The sequence below is a fragment of the Bubalus kerabau genome, chromosome 1 (genome assembly GCF_029407905.1).
Source record: "Bubalus kerabau isolate K-KA32 ecotype Philippines breed swamp buffalo chromosome 1, PCC_UOA_SB_1v2, whole genome shotgun sequence".
NCBI lineage: Eukaryota > Metazoa > Chordata > Mammalia > Artiodactyla > Bovidae > Bubalus > Bubalus kerabau.
In genome coordinates, this window is record NC_073624.1 from 250,333,656 (window position 1) to 250,348,327 (window position 14,672).

General features: G+C 40.5%; 1 protein-coding gene across 5 annotated transcripts in view; it reads left to right on the plus strand.

The window, feature by feature from the left end:
* MSH3 (mutS homolog 3) overlaps positions 1 to 14,672 on the plus strand; it is a 183,922-nt gene that overhangs the window by 20,073 nt on the left and 149,177 nt on the right. The gene's annotated exons all lie outside the window — the stretch shown is intronic.

The following is a 14,672-nucleotide window of genomic DNA, read 5'->3' on the forward strand; positions in this document are numbered from 1 at the left end:
CACGACAGACATGAAGGTGCCTGGGTGGGACGATTCTGGGCTGTTCCCCAAGGAGTTTGGTGGGAAGAGACTGGAAAGTTGGGCTGGGGCTCCAGTGAAAAGGACATTATGTACTGAGGAATTTGGACTTTAGCCAGGTGAACCGACAAAGATTTATGTTTAATAGGTTGACAAATCAGTTGGAAAATCAAACTGAATGATTCAGTGAAGTTCTGTATGTTTCTTTGTTCTTTGAGTTGAATGTTCCTTTTTCCTTTGACTTAAAATTCTTTCAGAGTAGCTTTCATAATGTGTTTTTCTGATTATAACACTAATCCATATTCATTCAGGAAAAGTTGAGAGTTATAAAAAAAAGTCCCATAAACATAATAGTAAGCTATAACTCAGAGATAACTACTGGTAAACATTTTGGTGTATTATTTCTGTGTATGTTTATCCTTTTTCTGGTTGTTTATAAATTTAGATTCATATTGCAAAGTCAGTTTTGTATCTTTTTTTAATTTTTAACTTAAAATTTCCCATGTATTTTTTTCCTTGGTAGCATGGGAAGTGATCACTGAAATTATTTCTGCCAATTGGATAGATGAAAATTTTGCATGAATTCCCCATATTTTGTTCTTAATCCTTTGCTGACAGTGTTCAAACTTGAATAATCAAAAGTCAGACAAGTAGACTGATAAGGGATGCTGCATTTGGAGAGCTAAAAAAATTAATAAAATCTCAGAAGTTTTTTAAGATAGTCTTCTAAAACTCTGTTTCCCATATTTTATGTTTTTGATTTTAATTTTCCTTCATAACTGAGTGTATATTTGATTAATTTAGATGTAAGCCTAAAGTTGATCAGTTGAATCAACAGTTTCATTTTTCTGATTTTCATTTATTTTTATAAAACAATAAAGGCAGAATTCAATAAAACATGAAACATTCCACAAAGACATTACCAAAACTGAATTTTTTGGCTGGTAGGCAGCATTTCCTGAGGATGTTCATAAATGTTTACTCATCAGATGAGATTCAAAAGCGATTTGGGCATACCAAAGATAGTATGGGTGTCATATGTAGGTTTTACCAAATATGATAACTGCCTTTGTCTTGTTTTAATTTGTATTTCTCCGGTAGCATTGGGGGCATGTAATTTTTCCTGTGTTTCCTAACCACATGTAATTTTTATTTTACTCACATAATGGATTAAACACAGTCAACAATGAATCCACATTTGTGTTCAGTCTAAAGCTGATCTGTGTCTACGGACAGAATGGAGTGATAGACATTCAAAAGTCAAACAGTGAAACAGTGTGATTCTTGTGACATAGGCTTTGGGTTGGAAAAACTGACTTTCCCCTTAGTGACTTTGGGTGAATCACTCCATTGTGTTGTTCTTCGGTTTCCTTTTCTTTAAAATAGAAAAAGTAAGAGCATTTACCTCTTAGGATTGTTGTGAAGAGTAAATATAAAAAGTTAATATAAAGCGCTTGAAACAGCGCCAGCATAGAAGGCTCTGTGTAGATGGAAGCTGTTCTTTTTGTTATTCCTGGCGGCCATTGTCTTCTGTAATACTGCCTCTCGTCTGCGCTCCACCGGAACTGCTATTGGAAGTGTGTTGGAACGTCATGCTCTACTGTCTGTGCATGGTCCTTTATGGCGTCATCTCCCATTTGCAGCTGTTTCCTTATTGGTTTTGCTCCTTGGGGATTTCCTTTTTTTTTTTTTTTTTGACTCTTGAAAAAACATTTTTGTTTATATTTTAATCAGTATTTCTTTCTATTTTTAGTGTACTGCCTAGAGCAATTAAGTTCTCCATACTAACTGGAACAGTCCATTACTTTTATATGTAGAAATATCTCCTTATTCTGACAGTGCTTACATAATTGTTTATATTTTGTTTTAATCAATTTATTATTAAATTTTTTTTTTTTTTTTTACATTTGACTTCTAACTCATTTTTCCTTTATTTTCCTTTTGTGTAGGTGTGGTTCTACCTTAATTTCTTTCTGAATGCTAGTGGGTCCACTTTAACATTCATAAAATTTAGCCTTCCTGGCCTTGTTTTTTAAAAAAAGTTAGCAGTGGGGATAGGGAATGCTTTTAATTAGGGTATGAAGAACAGCTTGCCAAAAGTCTGTTTCATGTTTACTATCAGTAAATAATATAACATTGAACTGTCAAGGAGAAAAGTTTGTGGTTTTTTTTTGTTTTTTTTTGTATCATCTTTGTTTTAAGTTCCCTGGTGGCTCAGATGGTAAAGCGTCTTGCTTACAATGTGGGAGACCTGGGTTCGATCCCAGGGTTGGGAAGATCCTCAGGAGAAGGAAATGGCAACCCACTCCAGTACTCTTGCCTGGAAAATCCCATGGATGGAGGAGCGTGGTGGGCTAAAGTCCATGGGGTCACAAAGAGTCGGACACGACTGAGCGACTTCACTTTTAAGTAGTGAGGAGTAGTTTCTTGTGTCTCAGATTCATTCTTTTTCTTTCGCTTTAAACCAGAAAATAAAACCAGCAGTTTTTGTCAGTTAATGGTTGATATTTTATTAATACAGAAGAAATAATAAAGCTTTGTGAGAAAAACCAGAATGGCTTGAAATTACAGAATATCCGTTTTAAGTATGTATTGGGGGGGGGTTTCGTTTTATATTTTTATACTTTGACCACAAGAGGGCGCCAAAAGCATTTCATTTATTATGTATTAATGATGTAAACGGAGAAGGCAATGGCACCCCACTCCAGTACTCTTCCCTGGAAAATCCAATGGACAGAGGAGCCTGGTAGGCTGCAGTCCATGGGGTCGCGAAGAGTCGGACACGACTGAGCGACTTCACTTTCACTTTTCACTTTCATGCATTGGAGAAGGAAATGGCAACCCACTTGTGTTCTTGCCTGGAGAATCCAAGGGACAGAGGAGCCTGGTAGGAGGCGGTCTATGGGGTCGCACGGAGTCGGACACGACTGAAGTGACTTAGCAGCAGCAGCAGCAGCAACGATGTAAAGACATGGAAAGCTTCACTTTTTGTGTGTCTAGATAAAGACTTAATTACTTTGTATTGTATGATAATTTGGAATGAATTCTAGTTAAAGGTAGTACAAAAATAAAGTTATTATTTCTAAATAATATTAAACTATTGATTTTTCTTCAATGAATTATCTTTTATAGATAATTTATATAAAATTTTATAGATCATTTCTGTAAAATGTGTTTTTAAGATTTCAGTTTGGTTCTTAGGAAATCAGTCTTACTATCTTGTTATCTTTTTCATTTGTTGTAAGAATGTACACATTCTTATATTTTCTCTATAGAAAGAAGCAAAGGAAAAACAATGATTTTTAAGCAGTGTGTTAACTGCAGTTAAGATCACTTTAGCTAAAAAAAAAAAAAAAAGATCACTTTAGCTTAGGGATATTATATGGTTATAAAAGAAGAAAGCAATAAACAAATATTAAGTAATATTTACTAGTTCTCAAAGAAACTGATTTTTAAGGCAAGTCAGATGAACAGAGCAGATGATGGTCAATTTTGAGTACGGTGAGGGAGAGCTTTCTGCGTCCTGGCACAGCCAAGGAATGCCTTGTGGAGGAGGTTGGCTGGGTTGGGGACCTTTGCAGGATTGTGGGGCTTCAAATTGGTAGTGGGAAGGATGGTATGTTGTATATGTGTGGAAATGACATGAACTCTGAGCCACACAGGCTGGAAATATTAGAAGAGGTGTGAAGACAGAGGGGAGACTCTTCTGATTGGAGGAGAACTTTCATGTTGAGAGTTGGTGAAAAAGAGATTCGAGGACCATAAAGTCCAGCCAAGGGATGTGAACTCTAGAGGAAGACAGTTGGGTCTCTGGGCAAAGGAATGGCATGACAGAAAAGAGGCCTCCACGGGAGAGTTGAGTGAAAAACAACAACAGTTCCCATAAAAGAAGAAAGTGTGCAGAGAAAAGGAGGAGACTGAGGAGTTTGGAGCATGTCAGTAGCTGGGAGTGGGGGGAAGAATCGAAAGCTGCAGAAAGGGCGAGGATAAAGAGCCAGTCAGAGAGCCAGGATGAGGCAGGGGGACACAGTTGTAGTCCATCTGCTGCAAAGGATGGGGTCTGTGCTGTGTGCTGATTTCTTACAATATTGACGCTGGAAAATTTTCTGGAACTGCATGGCATTTAGAAAGATATATTTGGCAAAAAACTAACCCTTATCCATTGATCCCATTTATCAGTCTGGTGAGAAAGGCAGTCTAGGTTCCCCCTCGGCCTTTGCTAGTATGGATGGGGTCAGATTGTATTTTTTTCTGTGGTGTTTGACTGGAGTAGGGTGGTTATTGTCTAAGAATTTTCTATCTTGTTTGGCTATCGAAAATTCTTGCCTGCGTGTTTGTCTGGGGAGAGCAGGCTTGTTAGAGCCTTTTTGTGTGCTCCTGTTGGAGACTGTCGGCTTTTTCACCTCCAAAGCTGGGATGTATGTGGCAAAAGTAAGCCCAGGGGACTCCCCTCCACGACACTCCTCAGGTCTTAGGTTCCCTGCTGGTCTGCTCTCTGTCCGTCTTCCAGAGTTGGCTTCTATTTGTTTTATGTGTAATGTGCAGGTAATTGTACTTAGCAGAAGAGAGGGGAAAGAGTGTGTCTGCACTTTCCTCCCAGAGCAGAAGTGCTTCTAGTCAGGATATTATTCTAGAGATTCTTCTGAATATGAATGAACGTTGCTTCCTGGATATTAATTTAATAAAATAAAATTTTAAAAGCCCTGAGATTATGTTAATAATGCCATTGTTCAAATCTTTACTGCAGTTCTGTACATGGGTGAATCTGATTAAGGGAAAAAGAAAACTCCCTTTTCAAATTTTCTCTAATTTAAAATAGTTTTTATTACTCTTTGGTATCACCTTAAGTTTATGCATGTTAGAATAATTTTAAAAGCACAGCCAATGGGGAAAGTCCACCTTCCATTCCTGGGTGAATTAACAGTCTGTGTCTGGAGATCTGCTGCTTGATGAAGAGTAACTGGCAACTGGGTCAGAGGTAAAAAACAAAATAACATATTGGTTGACATCCATTCCGTAACCTCAAAATAGTCAACCATAAGACTTCCAACTACCAGGACAAGACTGTTCCCATGGGCAGGGGAGCCTTGTGGGCTACCGTCCATGGGGTGACAAAGAGTTGGACAGGACTAAGTGGCAACAGCAACAATAATTTGATTTAATATACATAATGCTGAGGTTGATGGCATTTCTACAAGCTTGTTTGGGAGCCCTGCACACGATAGGAGCTCAGAAAACTCTTGATGAGTTCTTAGGACTCTTTTCCTCAGCATCATCATGAGCGCTTTCTCTTACTTGGTACCTTCAGCTCTGATGAGCTCTTCTTGGCCAGGCTGAGCTGGGCTCTCCATCTCTTGGGAGTGGACATGGGTGCTGAACACGCTGTACTAGATTGCGTTCTGGATTGCCCCAGGCCTAACAGGAAGGCTGCTGGGGAGAAGAATGTGTGATCAGTGGATCTGTATGTTGAACCATGGCCACACCACAGGGTTAGTCCTTACCTGGTGGGGCCATTGAGACCAGGGGAGGGCTGAGTATCACCTGACATCTTTAAGATGGTTTGTGTCCCACTGGGGAGGCCTGCACCTGCCACATCAAGGAGGTGCTTTTTGAACTGTGGTCACAAGTCATTGGTGGACTGTGAAAACAATTTTGTGGGTTACAGTTACACTTAGAAAAAAAATGAAGTACAGTAGTGTAGAGTCAGATAGATGGGTGTGTTGTATGTGATAAGCTAAGAATTGTTTTATGAAACTTGTTTTTTAAATTTATTTATTTTAGTTGGAGGCTAATTACTTTACAATATTGTAGTGGTTTTCGCCATACATTGACATGAATCAGCCATGGGTGTACATGTGTTCCCCATCCTGAACCCCCTTCCACCTCCCTCTCCATCCCATCCCTCAGGGTCATCCCAGTGCACCAGCCCCGAGCACCCTGTCTCATGCATCAAACCTGGACTGACGATCTGTTTCACATATGATAATATACATGTTTCAATGCCATTCTCTCAGATCATCCCACCCTCGCCTTCTCCCACAGAGTCCAAAAGACTGTTTTATACATCTGTGTCTCTTTTGCTGTCTCTCATATAGGGTTATTGTTACCAGCTTTCTAAATTCCATATATATGTGTTAGTATACTGTATTGGTGTTTTTCTTTCTGGCTTACTTCACTCTGTATAATAGGCTCCAGTATGAAGCTTTTTCTATTTGCTTATATCCTAATCAATCCTTTAACCCAAGAAAAAGTTGCATCAAAGACCGATTGACTTCTGGTCTTTCCAGTTAACAATAAATTAAATAATATAGACAAAACACATTAGCTAAATAATGCTTCCTTTTCCATTCAGCTTCACAAACGTTTATTGTACAGTTACCATGGATCTTCTTGAGATTAGAAGATCCATGACCTTTGTCCCTTGCGTGTGTGTTAGTAGCTCAGTCGTGACTGACTCATTGTGACCCATGGACTGTAGCTTGCCAGGCTCCTCTGTCCATGGAATTCTTCAGGTAAGAATACTGGTATGGGTGGCCATTCCCTTCTCCCGGGGATCTTCCCAATCCAGAGATTGAGCCTGGGTCTTCCACATTGTTTACCATTCTAAGCCACCAGGGAAGCCCTTGTCCCTTAAAGGCTACCAGTCTATTTGAAAAGTCAGCATATATGCAAATCACTGTAGTACAAAGCAGATTATACAGTGTGTGTGATAGGAAAGCAAACTAAATACTAAGAGAGTACATGAGAGGGCGAGGATAATTCTTTGTGAACCAGCACTCCGTGGAAGGAAAGTTATGACCAACCTAGACAGCATATTCAAAAGCAGAGACATTACTTTGCTAACAAAGGTCCGTCTAGTCAAGGCTATGGTTTTTCCAGTGGTCATGTATGGATGTGAGAGTTGGACTGTGAAGAAAGCTGAGCGCCGAAGAATTGATGCTTTGGAACTGTTGTGTTGGAGAAGATTCTTGAGAGTCCCTTGGACTGCAAGGAGATCCAACAAGTCCATCCTAAAGGAGATCAGTCCTGGGTGTTCTTTGGAAGGAATGATGCTGAAGCTGAAACTCCAATACTTTGGCCACCTCATGCGAAGAGCTGACTCATTGGAAAAGACCCTGATGCTAGGAAAGTTTGAGGGCAGGAGGAGAAGGGGATGACAGAAGATGAGATAGTTGGATGGCATCATTGACTCGATAGACATGGGTTTGGGTAGACTCTGGGAGTTGGTGATGGACAGGGAGGCCTGGCGTGCTGCGGTTCATGGGGTTGCAAAGAGTCAGACACGACTGAGCAACTGAACTGAACTGCTTGGTAGAAATACAATGTGAGTCACATATGTAATTAAAAATTTTCCAGCAGCCACATTGAAAAGTAAAAAGAAATAAATGCAATTAATTTTTAATAATTCACTTTTTAAATTCAGTATATCCAAAATGTCATTTCAACATACAGCTCTGTTATATTCTGCTTTCTGTATTAAATCTTTACATTACTTTTTACAAAATTTTCAAAGTACAGTGTGTATTATACACTTCAGCACATCTTAGTTCCGAGCAGCCACATTACAAGTGCTCAGTGGCTGCATATGAGTAGTAACTGCTATATTAGACAAACGCAGTTTTTTGCAGTGTAGGGGGAGCTTCATGTAAGAGAGTGCCTAGAAGGATAAACAACACTTAACTAGACAGGTGTTGGGGAAACATATTCCACAGTGAGAGAAAAGTTTAAACAAAGATGAAATACGAGTTTGTAAAAAATACTGGGTGAAGCTCTTACTATATACCAAGTATATTTGGTGACCATTGCTTATATTAACTCATGTAATCTTCACAACAGCCCTTTGTGGTAATTACTATTATTATATAGTAATCACTATATAATTTATAAATTACAAATTTGTATATGAGGAAACAGGCACCGGTAGTCTAGTAGCTACCAAGTAGCATGGTATGCTTACATGTGTCTGTTTGTCTATCTCCAAAGATACGGTAACCCAAACCCAAGATCTGGATCTGTGAGCTCAGTTCAGTTCAGTTCAGTCGCTCAGTCATGTCCGACTCTTTGCAACCCCATGAATCGCAGCACGCCAGGCCTCCCTGTCCATCACCAACTCCCGGAGTTCACTCAAACTCACGCCCATCAAGTCAGTGATGCCATCCAGCCATCTCATCCTCTCTCGTCCCCTTCTCCTGCCCCCAATCCCTCCCAGCATCAGAGTCTTTTCCAGTGAGTCAACTCTTCGCATGAGGTGGCCAAAGTACTGGAGTTTCAGCTTTAGCATCATTCCTTCCAAAGAAATCCCAGGGCTGATCTCCTTCAGAATGGACTGGTTGGATCTCCTTGCAGTCCAAGGGACTCTCAAGAGTCTTCTCCAACACCACAGTTCCAAAGCATCAATTCTTCGGTGCTCAGCTTTCTTCACAGTCCAACTCTCACATCCATACATGACCACAGGAAAAATCATAGCCTTGACTACACGGATCTGTGAGTATGTGAGGTTAAATGACAAAGGGAAGTTAAAATTGCTCCTCAGCTAACTTTAAGGTAGGGAGAGGACCCTAGATGTGGCAGGTGGGCCCAGTGAATCACCAGAGTCCTTTAAATGTGGACGAGGAGGCAGAAGAGTCAGAGTGATGCGATGTGAGTGTTTGACCCACTCAGATTGGCTTAGAAGACAGAGAAAGAGGCCAGGAGCCATGAAACGTATACTACCTCTAGCAACAGGAAAGGGCAAGGAACCAGATTGTCTCCTCGAGCCTTCAGAAAGGAGCTCAGCCCTGTTGATAGCTTGATTTCAGCGCAGTCAGGTCAGTGTTGGAATTCTGACCTACAGAACTGAGGTAATAAATGTATGTTGTTTTAAGCCGCTAAGTTTTTAGCAATTTGTTACATATTAATAGAAGAGTAATACGCTACCATTATGTGTGGGTAGTGGGTAGTCATGCAAACTATTTTACTTCCTGTGGCTTGTAGCTTTAAAGAATTTTTTTGTTAATTGGTAGCTGGTTACAGAATTAAGTCAAACCATTGCCTCCCTTCCTTGAATGCCCAGTTTCTTTTGCTTCCTTTTTCAAACTAGCTGACAGTTGTTTAATACTCTTGACATCGACATAACTTTTACAAGTACGAATGTAAAAACTAGCTGGCTTCTGACTGAAATATTAGTAGTTTGGAAGCACTTGATAAAATGATTACTGTCCTTTTAAGGCTGAGCGATCCCTACTTGCTAAGTCAGGCAGTCATTGATGTATAAGTTACCTTGTAGGTAAGGATACTTGGCAGTCTTTTATGTAACTTTTAACTGTCAACCCCCAGAGACCACAGAATTTACCTGTGGGTGATTAAATTGAGTAAGACAATTGATTGCTCACCCATACAGTATAAAATTCTATTTCTTCTACCTACTGGAAAACCGTGGAAACAGCCTGGTCTACAGGTTGATTGTCATATTCTGCCTCCTTTCCACCTACTTATTGCTATGGAGACACAGAACTTAGCCTCTCAATGCATTCTGTCATTTTCCTGCAGCTGCTGAGGAAAGGGTGTCCTTAAGTTACTTCCAGGGCCCCGTGTACAGTAAAATATATGCCCCTGAAAGGAGAGATGCTTCCCTCAGGCTTCTTGTTTGCTTGTTTCCTTCACTCTGTCTTCCCCTCTGTACTGACAAAGGGGACATGTGTTTTTTTCAGTCCTGCTGTTATCCCATACGCTGCCTTTGTCCAAGTGCTGGTATTTCACAATGCTCTGCAGATACATAGATGAAAAGGATTTTTTAAAAAAGAACAGTTCCATGTTTCAGGTTTAAAAAAAAAAAAAGACACACAGAAACTGAAAGTGAGGAGATGGAAAAATTATTTCATGCAAATAAAAATGAAATGAAATCTTCAGTAGCAATATTTGCATCAGACAAACTAGACACTAAAACAAAGACTGTGACGAAATACAAATAAGTTTTTGTTTGTCTGAAATAGAGAGTTTTAATTACTCACCTCTAAAAAAAAATAAAAATAAAAATAAAAAACAATTCCAGAGTTAATTACTGGCTAAAAGTTGGAAATAGTCATGGGCCCCGGGGGCCGTGATGATGTGAAGTGTTTGTGGATGTCTTCCCTCTAACTTTAAAAGTAGAAAACTTTGACTTTCCTTGCTTGGTGCTGCCTTTGTCCCAGGAGCTTAGTGAGTGCCAGCCTCATCTTCCAGAATTCTCTTTGTGGCTTAGGGAATGTGTGTGATTCTCCGGCATTCCTTCTCAGAGGCTCTGGGCTGTGCTGATTGCTCCTGAGAGGGGACAGGTGCTTTTTGCCTGCTCGGCAATCCTTATCTTGTGTCTAAACCTTATTTTTTATACATAAGTAAGGAGATAGTGATGTTGTTTTATAGAGAGTTTTAGTTTTCACTTGCAGAGTCTTCTACTTGATTCGACATTTTTAAGCAACAAGTTATGCAAAAAGGTTAAATTAATTGATTTTACCAGAGTTTGAGTTGCAATGGGCTTCCCTGATAGCTCAGTTGGTAAAGAATCTGCCTGCAATGCAGGAGACCCCGGTTCAATTCCTGGGTCAGGGAGATCCGCTAGACAAGGGATAGGCTACCCACTCCAGTATTCTTGGGCTTTCCTCGTGGCTCAGCTGGTAAAGAATCTGCCTGCAACGTGGGAGACCTGGGTTCAATCCCTGGGTTGGGAAGATCCCCTGGAGAAGGGAAAGGCTACCCACTCCAGTATTCTGGCCTAGAGAATTCCATGGACTGTATAGCCAGCCCATGGAGTTGCAAAGACCCCATTTGAGTCGCAAACCCATTGCTTGTGTAAGGTAACATGAGGCCAGGAATATGGTGCACTTTCTCCTGTCTGGTCCCTTGTCCCTCTCTCTGGTTGCTTTATGCTGATGGTAATGTTCTAAACATGTCATATACAGTGAGAGATGGCATAGGACCATGGTCTGAGTGTGGAGCCTGGAGCCAAACAGCCTGTGTGTGAATCTTAGCATCTTAGCTTCCCGTTTTTGTTTTTTTTTTTTTTAAAGCTATGGATCTTGTTAACCTCTCTTTGGCTCTGTTTCCTTATTCAAAACCAGGTATATAATAATAGAACTTTTTCATAAAGTAGTAGTGGCGATGAAGTTAGTTAATACAAGTAATGGTTTAAAACAGTACATAGAACATAGGAAGTGTTCAGTAAATGCTAGCTCTTTTTTCATTCACTGCTTGTTTTCTTTTTCTTTTTTTTACCATTCTTAAGTTATTCTTATGTGGTACGCTGGGTTTTGTCCACATCTATCTTCTAAAATAGCCCATATTTTCACAGTCTTAGGCCTTTATGAAGCTCTCCTACAGTTTTCAGTTGGGGTTCTAACCTTGGCTATACATTGACGTAATCTGTAGATGTTAAGGGCTTCCTTGGTAGCTCAGAGGGTAAAGAACCTGCCTGCAGTGCAGGAGACCTGGTTGTTCGATCCCTGGTTCAGAAAGATCACTTGGGAAAAGGGATTGTAGCTGTTAGATGCTGATGCCTGTGTCGTTGGTCATGCTAGATCTAGCTTGTAGAGGCTTGGGAGACTGGCTAATTAATTATATTCTCATGGAACTTTCTTTCTGGTTGTTAAAGCCTTGATAGCTTAAAATCAGCCGTGGTGAGCATATTTACACTCTTTAAATTAGTTGCCACAGCATGCCTCTCAATGTACTAGGTATCTCAGTGATTCATTTATAAGCATCTCTGAATAGATGTTGAGCCTTTCCGTGGGGTTATGTTAGTTTGCTGGAACTGATGTAACAAAGTACCACAAACTGGGTGGCTTAAAAAACAGAAATCTGTTTTACTTCTGGAGGCTAGAAATCTCACATCAGGGTTCCAGCAGGGTTGGTTTCTTCTAAGGGCTGTGAGGGAAGGCTTTCCCAGGCCTCTCCCCTTGGCTTGTAGATGGCCATCTTCTTCCTATGTTTCTTTATATTGTCTTTCTTTTATGTGTGTCTCTGTGTCCAGGGGCTTCCCTGGTGTCTCAGCAGTAAAGAATTCACCTGTCAATGCAGGAGATGTGGGTTTGATTCTTGGGTTGTGAAGATCCTCTGGAGAAGGAAATGGCAACCTGCTCCAGTATTCTTGCCTCTGTCATGGAATTCTCTAGGCAAGAATACTGGAGTGGCTTGCCATGCCCTCCAGAGGATCTTCGTTCCCCAAGCCAGGAGAACTCACATCTCTTGTGGGTTCTTTATCACTTGCCTTGGGCTTCCCTGTGGCTCAACTGGTAAAGAATCCACCTGCAATGTGGGAGACCTGGGTTTGATCCCTGGGTTGGGAAGCTCCCCTGGAGAAGGGAATGGCTACCCACTCCAGTATTCTGGCCTGGAGAATTCCATGGACTGTATAGTCCATGGGGTCGCAAAGAGTCAGACACTACTGAGCGACTTTCACTTACTTACTTCTACCACTGGTGCCACCTGGGAAGCCCTGCAGAGTCAGACACGATTTACCAACTGAGCATGAACATGAACTGTGTCCAGATTTCCCCCTTTTATAAGGACACCGGTCATACTGAATGGGGACCCACTTAATGACATCACTTCAACTTGATGACCTCTTTAAGCACTCTGTCTCCAAATAAGCTGACATTCTGAAGTACTGGGATTAGGACTTCCACATTGGGCTTCTAGGAGGACACAGTTCAACCCATAACACACAGCTGCTGCTGCTAAGACGCTTCAGTCGTGTCCAACTCTGTGTGACCCCATAGATGGCGGCCCACCAGGCTCCCCCGTCCCTGGGATTCTCCAGGCAAGAATATTGGAGTGGGTTGCCATTTCCTTCTCCAATGCATGAAAGGGAAAAGTGAAAGTCAAGTCGCTCAGTCGCGTCCGACTCTTCGCAACCCCATGATCTGCAGCCTACCAGGCTCCTCTATCCATGGGATTTTCCAGGCAAGAGTACTGGAGTGGGGTGCCATTGCCTTCTCCAGTAACACACAGCAGGGACCTCCTTTTCTCTTTTTTCCCCATTTATTCCTGTAGTGAAGATTTGTTGCATTGAAAAGGAAACATCAGTTAGTTATTCATTGTACTATGAATTGTAGATTGTCAGTTTGTTGATTTTTTTTTTCATTTAGATTTTTTTCTTAATTTATTTTTAATTGAAGGATAATTGCTTTACAATATTGTGTTGGTTTCTGCCATACATCACCGTGAATTAGCCATAAGTGTACATATGTTCCCTCCCTCTTGAACCTTCCTCCAAATATTTTTTTGAAGCAGCCTTTTCTGGTGATAATATCAGAGTTTGGTATTTGATGAGCAAAACATTAGTTTAGGAAGATTGCTTGTTTTAGGTTTTCTCATGCAGCCTTGAGCTTGTTAATGACCTCAAAAGGCTTATGATCCGAGTGAAATTGTCTTGATTTTGTGTCTGTCACTGAGAGAATGTTTTTAATCATGCATGAAAAAAATTTGAGATGACTTTCCACTAATCTGAGAATGTAATGCTAATGATTCTCTTCAGAATTCTATAAGATGATTGAGTTCTCAGAAAGTAGAGTTTTGTTTGCTTTTCTTAAAGGCATATAATATCAGATAATGATTTTGTGATTTTTGTGACTGCAAAAAAATGTCTTTCAGTCACAGGAAATGTAAATTAATTTGTAAAAATTTGCTTGGTATTAGGATGATTGTATGTATGTAAAACAGTGGTTGACATTTAAACTGATCATCTCAAAGCATGTAAATATGGAGTGTACTTTTTAGAGTTAAATGTTTTTCTTCAAAAAGAAGTTGCACCATAGTTTTTGCTGAATAAATGCTAGAATTAGGATCTTATTCCAAAAATGTATTTGAAATACACATTTGCATAGGAATTTGTTGGTCTAAATGTTGAGTATAGTTGCTCAGTCATGTCCTACTCTTTGCAACCCCATGGACTGCAGCACGCCAGGCCTCCCTGTCTATCACCAATTCCCACAGCTTGCTCAAACTCATGTCCATCACTTCAGTGATGCCATCCAACCATCTCATCCTCTGTCATCCCCTTCTCCTGTCTTCAGTCTTCCCCAGCATCAGGGTCTTTTCCAATGAGTCAGTTCTTCGCATCAGGTGGCCAGAGTGTTGGAGTTTCAGCTTCAGCATCAGTCCTTCCAATGAATATTTAGGACTGATTTCCCTTAGGATTGACTGGTTGGATCGCCTTACAGTCCAAGGGACTTAAGAGTCTTCTCCAAAACCACAGTTCAAAAGCATCAATTCTTCAGTGCTCAGCTTTCCTTATAGTCCAACTCTCACATCCATACATGACCACTGGAAAAACCATAGCTTTAACTAGATTGACCTTTGTTGGCAAAGTAATGTCTCTGCTTTTTAATATACTGTCTAGGTTTATCATAGTTTTTCTTCCAAGGAGCAAGCCTCTTTTACTTTCATGGCTGCAGTCACCATCTGCAGTGATTTTGGAGCCCAAGAAAATGAAGTCTCTCACTGTTTCTGTTGTTTCTCCATCTATTTGCCATGAAGTGATGGGACTGGATGCCATGATCTTAGTTTTCTAAATGTTGAGTTTTAAGCCAGCTTTTTCACTCTCCGCTTTCACTTTCATCAAGAGGCTTTTTAGTTCTTCTTCACTTTCTGCCAGAAGGGTGGTGTCATCTGCATATCTGAGGTTATTGATATTTCTCCCT